This window comes from Saccopteryx bilineata, chromosome 5 (assembly GCF_036850765.1).
Source record: "Saccopteryx bilineata isolate mSacBil1 chromosome 5, mSacBil1_pri_phased_curated, whole genome shotgun sequence".
NCBI classification, from domain to species: domain Eukaryota; kingdom Metazoa; phylum Chordata; class Mammalia; order Chiroptera; family Emballonuridae; genus Saccopteryx; species Saccopteryx bilineata.
The window spans coordinates 4,524,073-4,541,124 of record NC_089494.1 but is presented as its reverse complement, the minus strand read 5'-3'; the positions used below and the strand labels follow the sequence as shown (position 1 = coordinate 4,541,124).

Genomic DNA, 17,052 nt, shown 5'->3' with positions numbered 1-17,052 from the left:
CCTGGCAGGTGGGGGGAGTCCTGCTGGTAACCCCTACCCCCAAGCACGGGAGTGCATGTGGTGGTTTGCTGGGGAGGGGGGATCAGAAACCTCCATGTGGGTGGAAGCCCCCCCCCCCCCAGTGAAGATTGTTATGCGGAAGGGTCCAAGTAGTTCCTGGCTCCCAGTAGAGCAGTCAGCAGTCCTGGAGCCGCTGGGCTGTTAAGAAATTGTACTCTATTCATTCAAATTTCTAAATTCCTTTTGGGGAACATTTCTGGATTTCCTTAAATTCACAGTCACACCAGTAGTTCTTTTCTTTTCACTCTGCCGGCACTTGGAGATTATTAGTGTAAATTATAGACTGAGAGTGCCGTACACGTCATTACTACCTGAGTTTATCGATGGGCTCTAGGAACATAGCTGGGCTCCTCTTATAAGAGTGTGTGGGGGTGGTGGTTACGGATGGGGGTGGGGGCCTTCAAGGAATCTTCCAGCAGAGAGGGGGGTCCCGAGTGGCTTGTTTTTGGAGCTCACTTCAGAATTCTCACCGGCCCCTTGGCTGTCAGTGGTGAGGATTCCCTGCTGTTCCTTCTGCTCGGGCTTGTGCCTTCGTTTCCCTGGGAAGTACCAGCCGGGCTCCTTTATCTGGACTGCTGTCTGTCTTTGTCTGAGATGCTGTAACAGAAATACGGCGGCCTGGGTGACCTAACCAGTGAACGTTTATTTTCCGTGGTTCTGTAGGCTGGCAGTCCAAGCCAGGTCAAGGTGCTGGTGGGCTCGGTGTCTGGGAGACTGCTCCCTGGGTCACGGACAGCTGCCTTCTCACTGTGCGCTCACGGGGCAGAGGGGACAGGGAGCTCCCTGGGTCACGGACAGCCGCCTTCTCACTGTGCGCTCACGGGGCAGAGGGGACAGGGGGCGCCCTGGGTCACGGACAGCCCCCTTCTCACTGTGCGCTCACGGGGCAGAGGGGCAGGGGGCTCCCTGGGTCACGGACAGCCGCCTTCTCACTGTGCGCTCACGGGGCAGAGGGGACAGGGAGCTCCCTGGGGCCCCTGTTATGAGGGCACTAATCCCATTTGTGAGGGCTCCACCCTTGTGACCCAGTCACCTCCCAGAGGTGTCACCTCCTGACACCACTCACTGCCTGGGGTTTACGTTTCCACGTCAAGAGTTCTGCAGTGACACGCTGGTCCTGTCCTTTGTCCCGGAGGCCCCGGGAGTCCCCTCCCCAGCCCCTCTTGGGTAGGTCCGGCCCTCAGGGCCTTTGGAAGCAGAGGGAAGGTGCAGACTGGATGCACTCCCGGTGAGGGAGGGACATTGCATTCCCGAGAGTCCAGGGAAAGAAGAAGGTGTGACTCCTTAGGAGAAAGTCGGCGGAGGGTTAAGAAATAACCCTCTCTTGCCTTTGTTGTTACCGTCTCGCCCAGTTTTTACTCCCCAGCAGCCTTCTTTAAGGGTTGAATTTTTTTTCTTTAACATTTTTGTTAGAATAAAAACACAGATAGAAAGCAACTGTAACCTTTCCACCCAGGGATACATGTTACTGACTCCGGTGCGTCTCCTTGATGCTCCTTCGGATGCTGTGTCCCGGGGCGGGGGCTTTGGGGGTGCTTGCACATACTCCTGCGAGGTCCCTGGCCTGCGGGTTGGGTGTTGAGCCGGGAGTGAATAACCATGGGCCAGGCAGGCTGGTTGGTGGCGCTGGTGGTGGACAAGGACAGGAGAGGAGCTGAGGCCGGAGGATCAGGAACGCTGAGCCTGGGCAAGAAGCTAACAGCGGGGTTTTTTGTTGTTTTTTTTTTCATTTTTCTGAAGCTGGAAACAGGGAGAGACAGCCAGACAGGCTCCCGCATGCGCCCGACCGGGATCCACCCGGCACGCCCACCAGGGGCGACGCTCTGCCCATCCTGGGCGTCGCCATATTGCGACCAGAGCCACTCTAGCGCCTGAGGCAGAGGCCACAGAGCCATCCCCAGCACCCGGGCCATCTTTGCTCCAATGGAGCCTTGGCTGTGGGAGGGGAAGAGAGAGACAGAGAGGAAAGCGCGGCGGAGGGGTGGAGAAGCAAATGGACGCTTCTCCTGTGTGCCCTGGCCGGGAATCGAACCCGGGTCCTCCGCACACTAGGCCGACGCTCTACCGCTGAGCCAACCGGCCAGGGCGCTAACAGCGGTTTTAACAGAAGGACCATGTCTGGTATTTCTGGGGGAACAGATGCAAAGGAGGAGGCCGACTCGTGCATGGTGTAGCAGTGGTGGCAGCAGAATGCCCCTACCCTTCTCTGTTCCCACCCCAGGGCTTTCCTGTCCTCGCTGGCTCACCGGGAGGTGATGTGGGGGACAGTGATCAAATTGGGGCTTCCCTGGGGACCACCAGTGAAGCCCCCCATCACCCTTGCAGCCACGGCTCCCCCTCAGATCTAAAGGTGACGACACCTGCCCTAGGAAGCTAAGGTTTCTGGTGAGCTCAGAGAGCATTTCCTTTTTATTGATTGATTTTAGCAAGAGGAATGGAGGGGAAAGAGAGACAGAGAGAGAGAGAGAAAGATGGGAACATCAGGCCCTGGCCGGTTGGCTCAGCGGTAGAGCGTCGGCCTGGCGTGCTGGGGACCCAGGTTCGATTCCTGGCCAGGGCACATAGGAGAAGCGCCCATTTGCTTCTCCACCCCCGCCCCCTCCTTCCTCTCTGTCTCTCTCTTCCCCTCCCACAGCCAAGGCTCCATTGGAGCAAAGATGGCCCGGGCGCTGGGGATGGCTCCTTGGCCTCTGCCTCAGGTGCTAGAGTGGCTCTGGTCGCGGCAGAGCGACGCCCCGGAGGGGCAGAGCATCGCCTCCTGGTAGGCAGAGCGTCGCCCCTGGTGGGCAGAGCGTCGCCCCTGGTGGGTGTGCCGGGTGGATCCCGGTCGGGCGCATGCGGGAGTCTGTCTGTCTCTCCCCGTTTCCAGCTTCAGAAAAAAAAAAAAAAAAAAAAAAAAAGATGGGAACATCAATCTGTTCCTGTCTGTGCCCTGACTGGGGATCGAACCTGCAACCTCTGTGCTTGGGACGATGCTCTGACCACCTGAGCTCTCTGGCTGGGGTAAATCAGAGAACATCAATCACAAAGAAAACTTTCACAAAGAGCGGAAGGAATGAACTGACTCAGCTAGACGGACTGTAGGAGACGGCGTGACATCTCGGGTCTCTCAGGACGTGTCAGGGAGGCTGACGGCTGGCTTCAGAGGGTTCGTGACTCCTGTTCTTTGGCGCTGTGGTTCCTTCCAGAGCAGCCAAGGGGCATTTGTGCACCGTCCCTGTTTCCACCGGGTCTGAAATGGGAGCCCAGCTTCTGGCTGCCTCGCCAGTGGGAGCGGCTCTGATTCTGAGGGGTCCGGCCCAGCAGGGTGGGAGAGGGGGCCAGGAGCCATGCTTATCTTCCCTGCTCAGGGGCAAAGACGGGTCCACCTGCACCGCTCAGACCCCTGGGGGGGGGGTGGCATTTCAGCGGGACGCCACTCTCCCGAAGGTGATACATGGAAGCTTATGGAAAGAGCAGGATGACACACCTTGAACTCATGTCACCATGTGAGGGTGACCTTCACTTTGGAGAAGCTCCTTCTGAGGTTGGGAGGGCTGGCTGCAGAAGAGGCTGTTCGAAGCTGATGGCGGGGAACGGGGTCCCCGGGGGGTTCACGGCTGGCGGCCCAGACGCGCAGGGGGCCCTGCAGAGTGACTCTGTCAGGGCCCTGCTCCAGGCTGGGTGTGAGCGAGCAGGGCTCCCAGCAGACCCCGGCAGTCATGAGGGTGACATGCCTGGGTGGGTGGGGGGTGTTAAATTCTCATAACCGTGTCCAGGTTGAGATGGAGGGGGGTGAGAACCCGGCAGCCCCTCACTGTCGGGCCGCAGGTGGAATGTGGAGCAAGTCTGGGTTGGGGTCGATGGAGGAGCCCGCACTTGGCTGAGGTTGTTCAGGGAGGTGATGGCTAGAAAGGCCACCCGCCACCCTCCCTCCCGGGGTTGGAGGTGCTGGGTGGGCGGTTTCCCGGGAGACGAGAAGACCAGGAAATAGAAGGTGTGGGAGGGCCTTACTCTCAGCCTTCAAGAATCTCGGTGTCCCGGAAGGGCATATCCTGTCTCAAAATTAAGCAGAGGCTGTCATCCAATCAGTGATGGTCAGAGGACAGGTGTTACGCCTGTGGCCGAGAACTTCTAGATGGTCTCTGAGCTTCTAGGACGAGCCTCCCGTGACCCCGTCCTGCTTGAGGCCTCTCCTGACTTGGTTGAGTGTGAGATGGCTGGGAGGTGACACTCTCCGGGTTGTGAGTGTATAGCTGTGTATTGAGGTCACCTGACTTCAACCGGGGTAGGGAGGACATTGAAGCTCCCTGGGGCTCCCGGGCGAGTCCAGACTGGCTGCTTCCGCAGGCCCCCTGGGAGACTGCTGTGCACCTCAGGGACGCCGTCTGGCGGGGCAGCACGGACCCTCCTGTGCACCGACGGCCGGTTGCCCCCACGGGCTCTTCCCAAGACAGCGGCCCCGACTCGCGACTGAGCACAGAGGCACAGAGGCAACTTCGTTTTGAAAGCAGCCGTTTAAAACTAGTTTTAGGATAAGTTATAATGAAATTAAATTTCATTATACTGGGGCAGGTGGAGAATTTACTTTTTTTTTTTTTTTCTTTTTTCTTTTTTTCATTTTTCTGAAGCTGGAAACAGGGAGAGATAGTCAGACTCCCGCATGCGCCCGACCGGGATCCACCCGGCACGCCCCTCCAGGGGGGCGCTCTGCCCACCAGGGGGCGATGCTCTGCCCATCCTGGGCGTCGCCATATTGCGACCAGAGCCACTCTAGCGCCTGAGGCAGAGGCCACAGAGCCATCCCCAGCGCCCGGGCCATCTTTTGCTCCAATGGAGCCTTGGCTGTGGGAGGGGAAGAGAGAGACAGAGAGGAAAGCGCGGCGGAGGGGTGGAGAAGCAAATGGGCGCTTCTCCTATGTGCCCTGGCCAGGAATCGAACCCGGGGCCTCCGCACGCTAGGCCGACGCTCTACCGCTGAGCCAAACGGCCAGGGCGAGAATTTACTTTTAATTGTTGTATGTCACATTTTTTCCTGCTTGATATATGTCTTCAATATTTCTGAGGAACTTGGGAGTTTGGAAGATTTTTGCTGTTCCAGCAAGTGATGTCTGCTAACTGTAACATGAATGTTTTCCTTTGCATACAGCAATGTACTTTACACACACATATGTACGTACATACATAGTCACACACACACACACACGCATTCCAAGGGCTACAAACGAAATAGCTTCTGTAGGTTTATTTTTACACCGAATTTGTGTTAGTTGGATCATTTATTTATTAACTGTAATTTATGCAGATGTTTGTCCTAATGTAGTGTTTATTTTTATCTTTCTATGCATATCAATACTTACACATTTTCAAACTGACAACCTGTAACCCAGGGATTTTCCGTACCATGGGTTTTTGACTTTGAGATTAAAAAAAAAAAATATGTATTCACATAATGTAAGACAGCAATGCAGTTCAGAAAAAAAGATGCACCAGTATCTAGGTTAATTGATAATACATCCAAGTATAGTTATATTAAGGTTTTAACTTTGTAGATTCACATGCAATAAAAGCTTTGTAAAGTGGTATAAAGGAAGTGCAGATCGAGATACTTACATGGAAACCTGGTATTTTTTTAAGGCTTTTTAGAGTTTGCAAACGCTGTCCTCACGTAGTCTTTCAGACGCTGCCCCCTTCTGGTGGCTGACGTGATTCTGCTTCTGTGCGTTCTTAAGAGCAAATAGGCATTCTGATCCCCTCCACCCCCGGTTAAATATTATTTTTGTTGTTAAACCTGGGAAAGAAAGCTGGGGTCAGCAGGGGTCTCTCTTCCTCTGTCCCTCTCCCGGTCCGTGAGACACAGGAGTCGCTGCCTGGTCTCTCTACTGTCCGGACTTTTTCAATGAGGACATTTCCTTCTCCAACTTGCTTCTGTCCTGCTTCTCCTGGTACCCAGCCCCTCCGTGTGCCGGCGTGGTGCGAGGTGTGGCACAGGGGCTCTTTCAAAGAGAAGTTGAGAAGATGATGTGGAGTTCTTCAGATTATTTTTTATGATATAAATAAACATGATAAGAACATTAAAATGATTTTTAGAAGAATTTAGCATGCCTTTCCCGGAGGAGACGCTGGAGTGAGGACCCCCGCTTCCCGGGGTGAGCACTGTGTGTCCAGACTCCGAGGGACTGAGAAACGGCGCAGGTGGGACAGGCTGTGGAGCCCAGAGGGGTCCATTTCAGATCCGAGGAACTGGCTCACATGTCCCCAGGAAGGGGCAGTCTTGACTAAGTGCCCAGGAGAGGGGTAAAAGTGCAGCCCCGGCCCCAGGAGAAGAGGGTGGGAAACCATGAATTTCTTTGGGACCAACCAATGTGGTTTGATTTCTGATATCTTGTAAACAGGTGCTGGGCTGTTCACTAATCCTTAGAAAAACAGGCTTCTCTGGCTGGGTAGGGGAGGGCGCGATCTACCCTGGGGAGGGCCAGACAAGGTGAAATTAACCCACAGCACCCTGTGTGGGGTGTAAACAGAAACACTGTCTCAGAAGGGGAATGTTACTTTAGTCAGGAATTCAGGTCTGTTGTCTTACTTTGCCTGCTTACACATTGTTTCAGTTTTGTTGAGGATATGTAGCATTTTACATTAAGACTGTTATTTATAACCAATGGAGCGATGCTATGTAGATTCATCAGTGCCAATTATTGATATTTTAAAACTGAAGCTGGGATTTTTCTGGGGACTCATTTTCAGCAGCCACCGGTAGGTGGCGGGAGTGAGACATGCAAGCAGAGAGGGAGTGACCGGTCACTTCAGGCCGATACAGCTGAGATGTTTATAGGCGATGATTTATATGAAATGAACCAGACCAGGGACTCTGAAGTGGGCAAGGTCTGTTTTAGAATGTCTCTATTGCCTTTGGAAATTAAAGAAGGTTCATGTTATTTATTTGCTTTGCTGAGAGCCATTTAAGAATACATTGAGACAGACTAGCACAGGCGATTAAAGGATCCCAGAGAGCCTCAAGGCCACAGTGATTTCAGAAGGAGGAGTGGTGCTGTCCTGTGCTCGCTGTACATGGGAGACAGCTGCGTCTCCGCTTGTGACAGGATGTTACTGGGAATGGCTGTGTGTAGTTCAGTGGTTTGCCCTGATGGCCTGCCATGCTCTTGATGGGAGAGGGACCTTAATGTTCCCTGGAAACTGCCCATAAGCACACCCTTTACTCCCAATTTCAAGTCAAGTAAGAGTGGCCCAGCCATCTGTGAACACCGCGACCTCTCCCGACTGATCAGAGGGTTAAACAGGAATAGAGGACCCCGCCCCAGGTTTGGTTCACGCTTGTTCTACAGGGGCTCAAACCGGCAGGTGGTGGGGGATCATTCAGATGGCCACGGATGGACAGGTTGTTCAGTCTCGAAATAGAGCCTCTGGTAAGCCCCAGGAGTTGGGTCTGTATCTCAGGGTAGACCCCAGAGGCCAGGAGAGGAAAGCAGGGAGAGCTGCCCAAGGCTCACCCCAGGACCTTGTCACCTGCAGGTTTGGATTCAGCAGGTCTGAGCCGGAGAGTCTGTATTTCTGCTGAGCTCCCAGCTAGTGCCCCTGCTGCTGGTCCCAGTCTGGGGAGAGGCGGGTAGGGCTGGGGAGGACCCTCCGAGGTTCCTAGCTCTCAGGAGTCCCATGTTATCACACAGCAGGATTTGATGGGATTGTGTGAGTCCATGTTAACTGTTAAGTTGATTTTTAGAATTGTAGAACTTGACCTCTTGTGGAAACCTTGGAGACCAACTATAACTCTTGCCCCCTACCCCACCCCAGTCTTGGAGACAAGAAGGAGCAGTGTTTCCTAAGGCCAGGGCTAGGGACAGGATTGCGCACCCAGCCCCCACAGGGATGGTGTCTGGAGAGGGCGGAGCCTGGATTTGTGTCCTCAGATATGAGAAGAGACCAGAGAGCTCCTTCTCTCCTTCCCTCCCTCCCTTCCTTCCTCCCTCCCTTCCTTCCTTCCCCACACGAGGGCACAGTGAGAAGGTGGCCACTTGGAAGCCAGGAAGACCTCTTCCCCAGGGACGGAACCGGGGATGCCTGGTCTTGGACATCCAGCCTTTCGCAGTGTGGATGTCTCTTGTCCAGGCCAAGTCTCTGGGACTCGGCCAGAGCAGCTCGACCTGAGGGACACGGCCGACGGAGGAGGTGGGGAGTGAGCTCAGGTCCCAGACTCCAGGGCTGATGTCTTTGCTTCAGAACCATGCCCTTCCCGACCCCATGCCTCAGGGCCAGGGGCCACTTCCGATCATCGTCACCCTCCCCACCCCTACGCCCGCCAGCCAATGGTATAGGGGTGAACAGAGCTCCCAGAGATGAGGGTGGGGCTCACTGCCTCCTGGGCCTTGACCTTGGCACTGCCCCCCGAGAACGGCTAGCCCACAAGGAAGCATCCGGCCTACACCCCACGCCTGCGAGCACCTCGTGGTGCTGCATTTTCCGTCCCTCTTTCCCCTTTGTGGGGTGGCTGCTCCCTCTCCTGGGAGGAGGGCCCCGAACCCCAGAACAGTTGGGGTCCTGCCTCAGCTGTGAGTTATGCACGGACAGCTCAGCTAGCTGAGGGGGCACTGCAGTGCTTTTGGGCCCACAGGGCCGCGGCCGCTCGACAGTCCACACGCAGAACCGGCGTGTAACTTCTCGTGCTCGTCGTCCACACGCAGAACCGGCGTGTACCTTCTCGTGCTCGTCGTCCACACGCAGAACCGGCGTGTACCTTCTCGTGCTCGTCGTCCACACGCAGAACCGGCGTGTACCTTCTCGTGCTCGTCGCCCACACGCAGAACCGGCGTGTTCCTTCTCGTGCTCGTCGTCCACACGCAGAACCGGCGTGTACCTTCTCGTGCTCGTCGTCCACACGCAGAACCGGCGTGTACCTTCTCGTGCTCGTCGCCCACACGCAGAACCGGCGTGTTCCTTCTCGTGCTCGTCGCCCACACGCAGAACCGGCGTGTACCTTCTCGTGCTCGTCGCCCACACGCAGAACCGGCGTGTACCTTCTCGTGCTCGTCGCCCACACGCAGAACCGGCGTGTACCTTCTCGTGCTCGTCGCCCACACGCAGAACCGGCGTGTACCTTCTCGTGCTCGTCGCCCACACGCAGAACCGGCGTGTACCTTCTCGTGCTCGTCGTCCACACGCAGAACCGGCGTGTTCCTTCTCGTGCTCGTCGCCCACACGCAGAACCGGCGTGTTCCTTCTCGTGCTCGTCGTCCACACGCAGAACCGGCGTGTTCCTTCTCGTGCTCGTCGTCCACACGCAGAACCGGCGTGTTCCTTCTCGTGCTCGTCGTCCACACGCAGAACCGGCGTGTTCCTTCTCGTGCTCGTCGTCCACACGCAGAACCGGCGTGTTCCTTCTCGTGCTCGTCGTCCACACGCAGAACCGGCGTGTTCCTTCTCGTGCTCGTCGTCCACATGCAGAACCGGCGTGTTCCTTCTCGTGCTCGTCACCCACACGCAGAACCGGCGTGTTCCTTCTCGTGCTCGTCGTCCACACGCAGAACCGTGTTCCTTCTCGTGCTCGTCACCCTCGATGGCCTGACTGCAGAGTCACAGTCGCTAAGTTAAATGCCGTGACACAAGGAGGCGCCTCTCGACTCCCAGCGAGACGGGGGGTGTGTGCTTCTGCTGCCCTGGTCGCCCTCGGGGTGTGACCGTTGCCGGCAGTGGGGTGGCCTGGGCTCTGGGTGTTGGTGACCCCCCTCCCCCCTTTGGGCTGTGGGACATCTTAGTTTCCCGGCTACCTCTGCGGATTCACAGCAGATTCTTTGGTTTTTAGGCAAACTATTTTTTTTTTTTTAGCTTTTAATTCAAAGGAAAATACATGTGTCCAAACCCCTAAAGTTGCTCCGAACGAGTCCGCGGAGGGCCTTCCGGGAAACCGGAGTCGGTGCTTCCCAGCGAGTCCTGATCGGCGTTCCCTTTCGTGGTGGCCCGTGAAGGTCAGGACACCAGGTGTAAGAAGTAGAGTGATGGGCAGCTTGGACTTGGCAGAGAGCTTGCGTTTGAGCAGGTGGAACCTCACACAGGTGAAGCCCCTGACTGAGCAGGGGAGGAGCCCTGGCAGGTTTGTGTGTGTGTGTGTGTGTGTGTGTGTGTGTTTGAGCTCGTGCGCACGGAGGGGGGCTGCCTCTTGGGACAGTGGCCACTGAAGTGGGACGTCGGGAGCCCTCTGTCTCAGGGAGCAAGGGCCCAGCCTTGTGTGGGGCTCCAGGCAGGTGGGTGAGGAGGGTCCAGGAGCTGGGGGAGACTCGTCGGGAGCCCTCTGTCTCAGGGAGCAAGGGCCCAGCCTTGTGTGGGGCTCCAGGCAGGTGGGTGAGGAGGGTCCAGGAGCTGGGGGAGACTCGTTGGGAGCCCTCTGTCTCAGGGAGCAAGGGCCCAGCCTTGTGTGGGGCTCCAGGCAGGTGGGTGTGGAGGGTCCAGGAGCTGGAGGAGACTCATTGGAGGACCCTCACTGTCCCCAGTGAGCTCTTGTCCCCCTGCGAGCCTGGCGTCCCTGGGGAGAGAGGGAGGGCTGGCTCGTTCTCATTTATGGGCAGAGAGGGGAACCGCAGCCCCGTTTGCCCCGCGGGCTGTGTGCGCCCGAGCCTTGCCTTTATTTAGAAGGCACGTGAAAAACACATTCTTCCCTCGCTGATCTGAATACTTGGGGCTGTTGGATGGCCTCGGCTGTTTTACATAGTTGGCTGGTGCCGAGCGGGGCCTTCTGCCTTCTGCTGCTCTCTCCCTGTGTGGCAGTGCACGGATGAGTGCACTGTTTTCTTCCCAGCAGGTAAAAATACAGCAGCGGTTCTCACCCCGGGGGTCGCGACCCCAGCGGGGGTCGAACGACCCCCAGGTTGAGAACCGCTGAAATACAGTTTTACTCGGGTGCCTTCGGATGGTGGGACTCAATCAGTTTGAAAGGCTTCCCTCTGCTTTTTTTTTTTTTTTTTTACTTTTGGATAACTTACTTAAAGCCAAAAGGGAGACTTCTTGTTGCTTCTAGAGGGCACTCTAGTTCCTTCCAGCTAAGCCTTTCCTCGTAGGCTGGGGGGGCCCAGGCAGGTGTCTGACTTCAGCTACGGAGGGCGTGGGAGCTGGAAGCCGGCTGGCAGGAGTGTGCGTTTCCTCGCTCCCTGTCCCAGTCTTGCCCGGGAGGGAGCGGATGACGGGGAAGTGGTCTCTCTGCTTTTTTGCTGTACTTGTCCAGGTTGGGGGGGTAGGGGGACACTGCAGAGTGACCACAGCTCGGGGGCTGCTTTGGGCTTTAATCAGTCAGCCAGAGTGATGACAACAGTCCCCTGAGGCTTTACTCCAGGACTACAAAAATAAATGAGAAAAAAAAGTCCCTACCAAGTCAGGATCTGTACAAAGTGGTCCCCCAGGTTTGGAGAACGACCCGTGAGGGCCAGGCCCCGCTGCCCTGGCCCACGTGGAAGTGTCTTCGAGAGCCTGTTCACTGTCCCTCAGACAGACGCTGGCAAATGAGCCACCAATTAAAAAAAATGAGCAAAGGGCTTGAATGGACATTCTTCCAAAGGAGACACACCCATAAATGGCTAATAGGGACTCGCTCCTCAGGAAAGTGCCCATCAAAACGTTTCTGGGCCCTGGCCGGTTGGCTCAGCGGTAGAGCGTCAGCCTAGCGTGCGGAGGACCCGGGTTCGATTCCCGGCCAGGGCACACAGGAGAAGCGCCCATTTGCTTCTCCACCCCTCCGCCGCGCTTTCCTCTCTGTCTCTCTCTTCCCCTCCTGCAGCCAAGGCTCCATTGGAGCAAAGATGGCCCGGACTCTGGGGATGGCTCTGTGGCCTCTGCCTCAGGCGCTAGAGTGGCTCTGGTCGCAACATGGCGACGCCCAGGATGGGCAGAGCATCGCCCCCTGGTGGGCAGAGCTTCGCCCCTGGTGGGCGTGCTGGGTGGATCCCGGTCAGGCGCATGCGGGAGTCTGTCTGACTGTCTCTCCCTGTTTCCAGCTTCAGAAAAAAGAAAAAAAAAAAAAAAAAAAAAAAGGAAAAAAAAAAAAGTTTCTGTTGGGTCGTGGCCACGCCCATTTGCTCTCCTGTCACTGGCGGCTGCTTTCAGGTGGGGCCTCGGGACAGAGACCTATGTGACAGCCTCCGTTCTGTCTCTTGGCCTGAAAAACACTGAACTTTTTACTCTCTGGAGCTTGACGGAAGTTGGCCAACCCTGCTGGGCCTCCTTCCTCCCTGACCCTCGCCTGCCAGCGCGCCCTCGCTCAGCCACACTGCCCGCCTGGCTCTTCCTGCAGCGTGCCAGCCTCCGGGCGCTGGCTCTGCTGTGCCCTCTGCGTGGAGCGCCCTTCCTCTTGGGTCTCTCACTTCCTCCTGGTCTTGCTCAGATCTTGTGTTCTCCGCAGTCACTCTGTTCAGCACCACGATGTTGTGTCTGCCCCCCCCCCCCCCAGGCCTTACTCCGTTTTCCAGAGCAAAACACTGCCTAATGGGCTTCTTCCTGTTTGTCCCCAGCCTGTCCGCCCTGGGGGACCGTCGCCCCCCCCCCCCAGGACTGGGTCTGTGTGTCTCTGGGTCCTGGCGTGGACCAAGTGGTTCATCCTGCTCAGCTTGTATTTATTGAATGACTTTTTTTTTCTTTGTGACAGAGAGACAGAGAGAGAGAGAGGGACAGATAGGGACAAACAGAAGGGAGAGAGATGAGAAGCATCAATTCTTTGTTGGGGCACCTTAGTTGTTCATTGATTACTTTCTCGTGCCTTGACTGGGGGGCTACAGCGGAGTGAGTGACCCCTTGCTCGAGCCAGTGACTGTAGACTCAAGCCAGCAACCATGGGGTTATGTCTATGATCCCCTGCTTAAGCCAGTGACCCTGTGCTCAAGCTGTCGACCTCGGAGTTTCAAACCTGGGTCCTCCATGTCCCAGTCCAAGGCTCTATCCACTGCGCCACCACCTGGTCAGGCGTATTTGTTGAATGACAATGTGGAGTAGATATAATGCATTTTCGGTGCTATGGGGAGGAGGTACACGACACAGAATCAGCTCTTAAAATTTTTCTAGTTCACGCCTGCCCAAGAAGGCAGCTTTGGTTAGCTGCCTTCCTTTTTGCGAGTGTTCCTTATTTTTCCTAAGAAAGTAAAAAAAAAAAAAAAAAAGTATCTTTTAACTTCACAGTGAGGAACGAAAGGAGCACCTTTCCCTCTGCGCGGGGAGCCTCTCTGCGCACGGGGATTATTTTTTCCTCCGCGTGGGGACTATTTTCTCCTGCCCGCAGAGTCCTGCTGCGGATGTTGTGGCCGCGGCCGGGTTCGTGGGGAACCAGAGCGCCAGAATTCTCGGTGCTCAGTGAGCCGGTGTGGGGTTTTACCCCAGCGTGTGAGGAGGGGGCGCAGGAGTGGTTGCCCGGGTCCGGGCGGGGTCTCCGGCACGCGTGTCTGTGTCTGTGTCTAAGCATGCACAGCTGGGCCCCACGGGTCTCCTGCCGCGTTCCGGCCTCGGGCCCTTCCCCCGTGTCCGTGTTTCTGTGGCTTTTGGAAAGTTGACTATTAATAGCTCCCTTATCTGAGAATCTGGATTAAAAGGCTGCTGCTTAGCAGTTGGATCTTGTTAAAAAGCTCTCTAGCCATGCAGTTCAGTTGTTGGTTCATTTATTTTATTTTTTTCTTTTTAAATTTTATTTTTCAGGTAAAGAGAATCGTTGCCCGCGGAATGGGGGTATTACCTCCGGCTACCTAACGTGGGGTTAGGGCTGGAACAGAAAACGGTTTGGTGCAGATGTGGTGTTCCTTATCGAGCTGGGACAGAAAGGAGTATTGGTCGTCGTTTTACTCTCTGTGTGCCTTTTGTTACATTTTTATTCTTTGATTGGGTCTCAGGTGGCCCATTTCTACTTCTTCTGGCAAATCGTGTTAAATAATAACGGTAACAATGATCAGCGGGGCGACGTCGACCAGACCGGGGGCCTGGTGTGTCCCAGAACCGCGCCGTGCGCTTCACCTGTGTCATCCTGGTCGCTGCCTTTGCGGTTAGCCCCATTTTACAGGTGAGGAAACTCGCTCGGGAAGTCTGCATCTGTCTCAGGCTACACCCCCTATACCCGATGGGGCCGGGTTCCACCCGTGCCTCTGATTACCTAGAGCCCGTCTGTAAGGAACCTCTTTCTGCTCAGCCTGGGACACTGTTGTCTTTTTCTTTTTTTTAATCACTGCTCATTATTTCCTCCTGGCTGTGCTGCCAAGTACAAATAGGGAAGGCGCACCCCAAGGGGGGGAGACCATCAGGAAAGCAGCCTTCGAGAAATAGAAGCGTGTTAATGAAAATCTAAAAAAAAAAAAAAAAAAATTAGATTTAATCAGCATCAGAAATTGGGAGGCTCTGAAAAAAAAATGTAGCTTTCTAAAAATGTCCAGCTCGGGCCAGTCAGCACATTTCTTGTTGTGCAACAAATTCTTCTCAACCAGCAATCAGTGCACCACTCTAGGATTTCAGCCACAGCTCTCTGGAGGAAGTGGCCCACGCCCTCCCTGGCTGGGGTTCCCATGGTAACATGCACACAGCAGCATCCTCTTCCTCCTGGAGGTGGTTCGTGGCCCTCCAGGTGTTTAAACACCACAGACAGAAGGATGTGTTTGCCTGCTGCTGGAATTCTGACTCCTCCCCCTCAGTTGCAACTTTTAAGAATTTTCTTGACTTTGCCTAATAAGCATGTGTTTTATAATTGAAACAATAAAACAAGCACAGATGTTTACGTGCCTGCAGAGATGAATTCTTTGGACACTGGTAACGGGTTCCTTGTTCTCCCCCGTTGGCCGTTTCCCAAGCCTTTCGTAGGTGTCAAGTGAGGCTTCTGCTGTGGCCGGTGGCTCCGTGGCTGTCAGTCACGCTTGGCGTGCAGTCCAGATGTGTTTGCAGCTGCTCGGCCAACGCCCTGTTTTTAACCTCTTGGCGAGTCTGATGCGGGAGGCGGGAGCGAGGGCTGCTGCTGGCCGCCACAGCCCACGCTGGAGGTGGAGAACTGATGCCGTGGCCGTCGTTAGTGAGGGCAGAGCTGGTGTGCAGGGGGCCAGTGGAGCTCGCCCGTTAGCCAGCCGTCCTCTAATGGGCTTGGGGGCGAGAGCCAGGGCAGCATCGCTGAGGGGGATGCCGCTCCCGTCGGCTCAGAGTTCAAGACCTTAGATGACACTGTCCGTGGGGCCGATGTCCCGGGTAACCGGTGTTGCACCCAGAGGCGCCTTTCTTTAAAAAAGATCACCGGGCACCCCCGTGGAGGCTGCAGATCGCCAGAGGAAGTGCACACCAGTCCGGGGAAAACGTGCCCAAGGCCGTTATCGGCGCCATGCAGTTTTTAAGCAAGAAACCGTCCTTCTCGTAAATTTTAGTTAATTACAAACCTGTGTCACATGCGTTATCTCATTCACCTGGTGAGACTGGGAGGTTGGAATAATGTATTAAATTTTAGTTTACATCCTGTGGGTGACGAAACAGGGTCAGGTGGCTGAGGGACTTTTCCCCAGTTCCCAGGTAGAGCAGAATGGGGACCAAAGTGAGTTTCTGTGTCTCCAAGCCCAGAGCCACTGCTCCCCGAGCCTGGGCTGTCCCCTGCGCGACTGGGTGCCAGGCGGGCTATGGGAGGCTTCGTGGACGACCAGTACATGGTCCAGCCAGGCGATGCTTGGGTTCCAGTTCGTCCCCAGTCCTCTGCAAACAGTGTGCTTGGATCCGCCTTATCTCCTGACTCGGGAGACCCAGCTGGTTATGTGGAAATCTGGCTACCGTGGCGTGGAGTTGGTTGTATTGGTCTCTATTCGGCACTCCCTGCAGGAGCGAGTTGACTCACGGAGCCCAGGGCAGGGGGAGTGCGTGCTGGGGGGTTGGGGGCAGGAAACGAGCTGGGATCCTGCAGGTCTGGCCATTGATAGGCAGAGACTTTGTCACCCGGAGGGGCTGGTCTCCAAGCCTTCAGGGTTCCATCACCTGGCACGTTGTGGGGGACAGAGTTGAGTTGGCCCCAGAACTCCATGCGGGTCTGGCTCCAGGACGGGGCGGTGGGAACCTTCTTTGCGGTTGTGTTAGTATTTCAGAATTTTAAAAGAACAGATGCTATCTAGATGCTGTTCCACCAAAATAAATATTGTTCTTCTGCAACTATGTTAGACCAAAAAAACAAACAAACAAAAAAATGCAGCCAGACATTCCCAGCGTCGGAGAGGCCCGAGTGAATGTCCACCGTGTCCCAGCTGCAGGTGGCCGTCCGGTGACGAGCGGCCCTGCCCTCTGGAGGATGCCCCCATTAGAGTGTGGGCAGTGGGAGGCTCAGGGTTTTAGACACTGTCTCCTGCACGCAGAGCGTGAGGCTCAGGTCACTCGTGTCTCTGGCATCACCGCGGACTTCTCTGGAACGTCCCCTGGTGGGGCTCTGGGTTAGTCCTCTGCCTGGGGTGCCGTTAGGTCCCGCCTTACTCTCACAGGGAGAGCACACTGGCCAGCAGTGCCAGAGACTTGTGTCGGAACCAGAGCCGGCTGGCTGGCTGTGTTCTGGAAAATTCCATGGTGTGTGTTTTTTCCCTTGTAATCTGATTCTGGGAAGAGACCCGCTGATTGGAGTTTCCAGTTGAGAGGGTTTGGCAGGGATTTGCTGGGTGTGGTCCTCGGAAGGTGGCAGGGCACTGGGGATGCTCATGGAGGGGACAGTGAGGCCCGTGTGCCGCCCTGTGTCTGGGAGAGCTGCGTGAGGAGGCGCAGTGCTCAGAGAGGCTACATGGTTGGACGGCTCCTCCCAAGGTCACAGGCTGGCAAGGATGGAGCCGCCGGGACAGGGACCAGGGTCCCCGATTCCTGAGGTCTGCTGCTTCCCGGTGGTCAAACAGAAAAAAAAATGATCCTGTTAATAAGTTTATTTTTAGTGGGACAGAGGGGAGAGGTTTTCCATGAGATGTGGCTGAGGGAAGACCGTGAGGTCGGGCTGGTGGAGGCCTGGGGAGGTTCTCTTTCCCCTCCTCCCGGGTGACCCCCCGAGGACAC

The 17,052-nt window shown here is 55.8% G+C and overlaps 1 protein-coding gene across 3 annotated transcripts in view; it reads left to right on the top strand.

The window, feature by feature from the left end:
- Positions 1-17,052, top strand: part of AGAP1 (ArfGAP with GTPase domain, ankyrin repeat and PH domain 1) — a 520,801-nt gene that overhangs the window by 77,805 nt on the left and 425,944 nt on the right. The window lies entirely within an intron of this gene.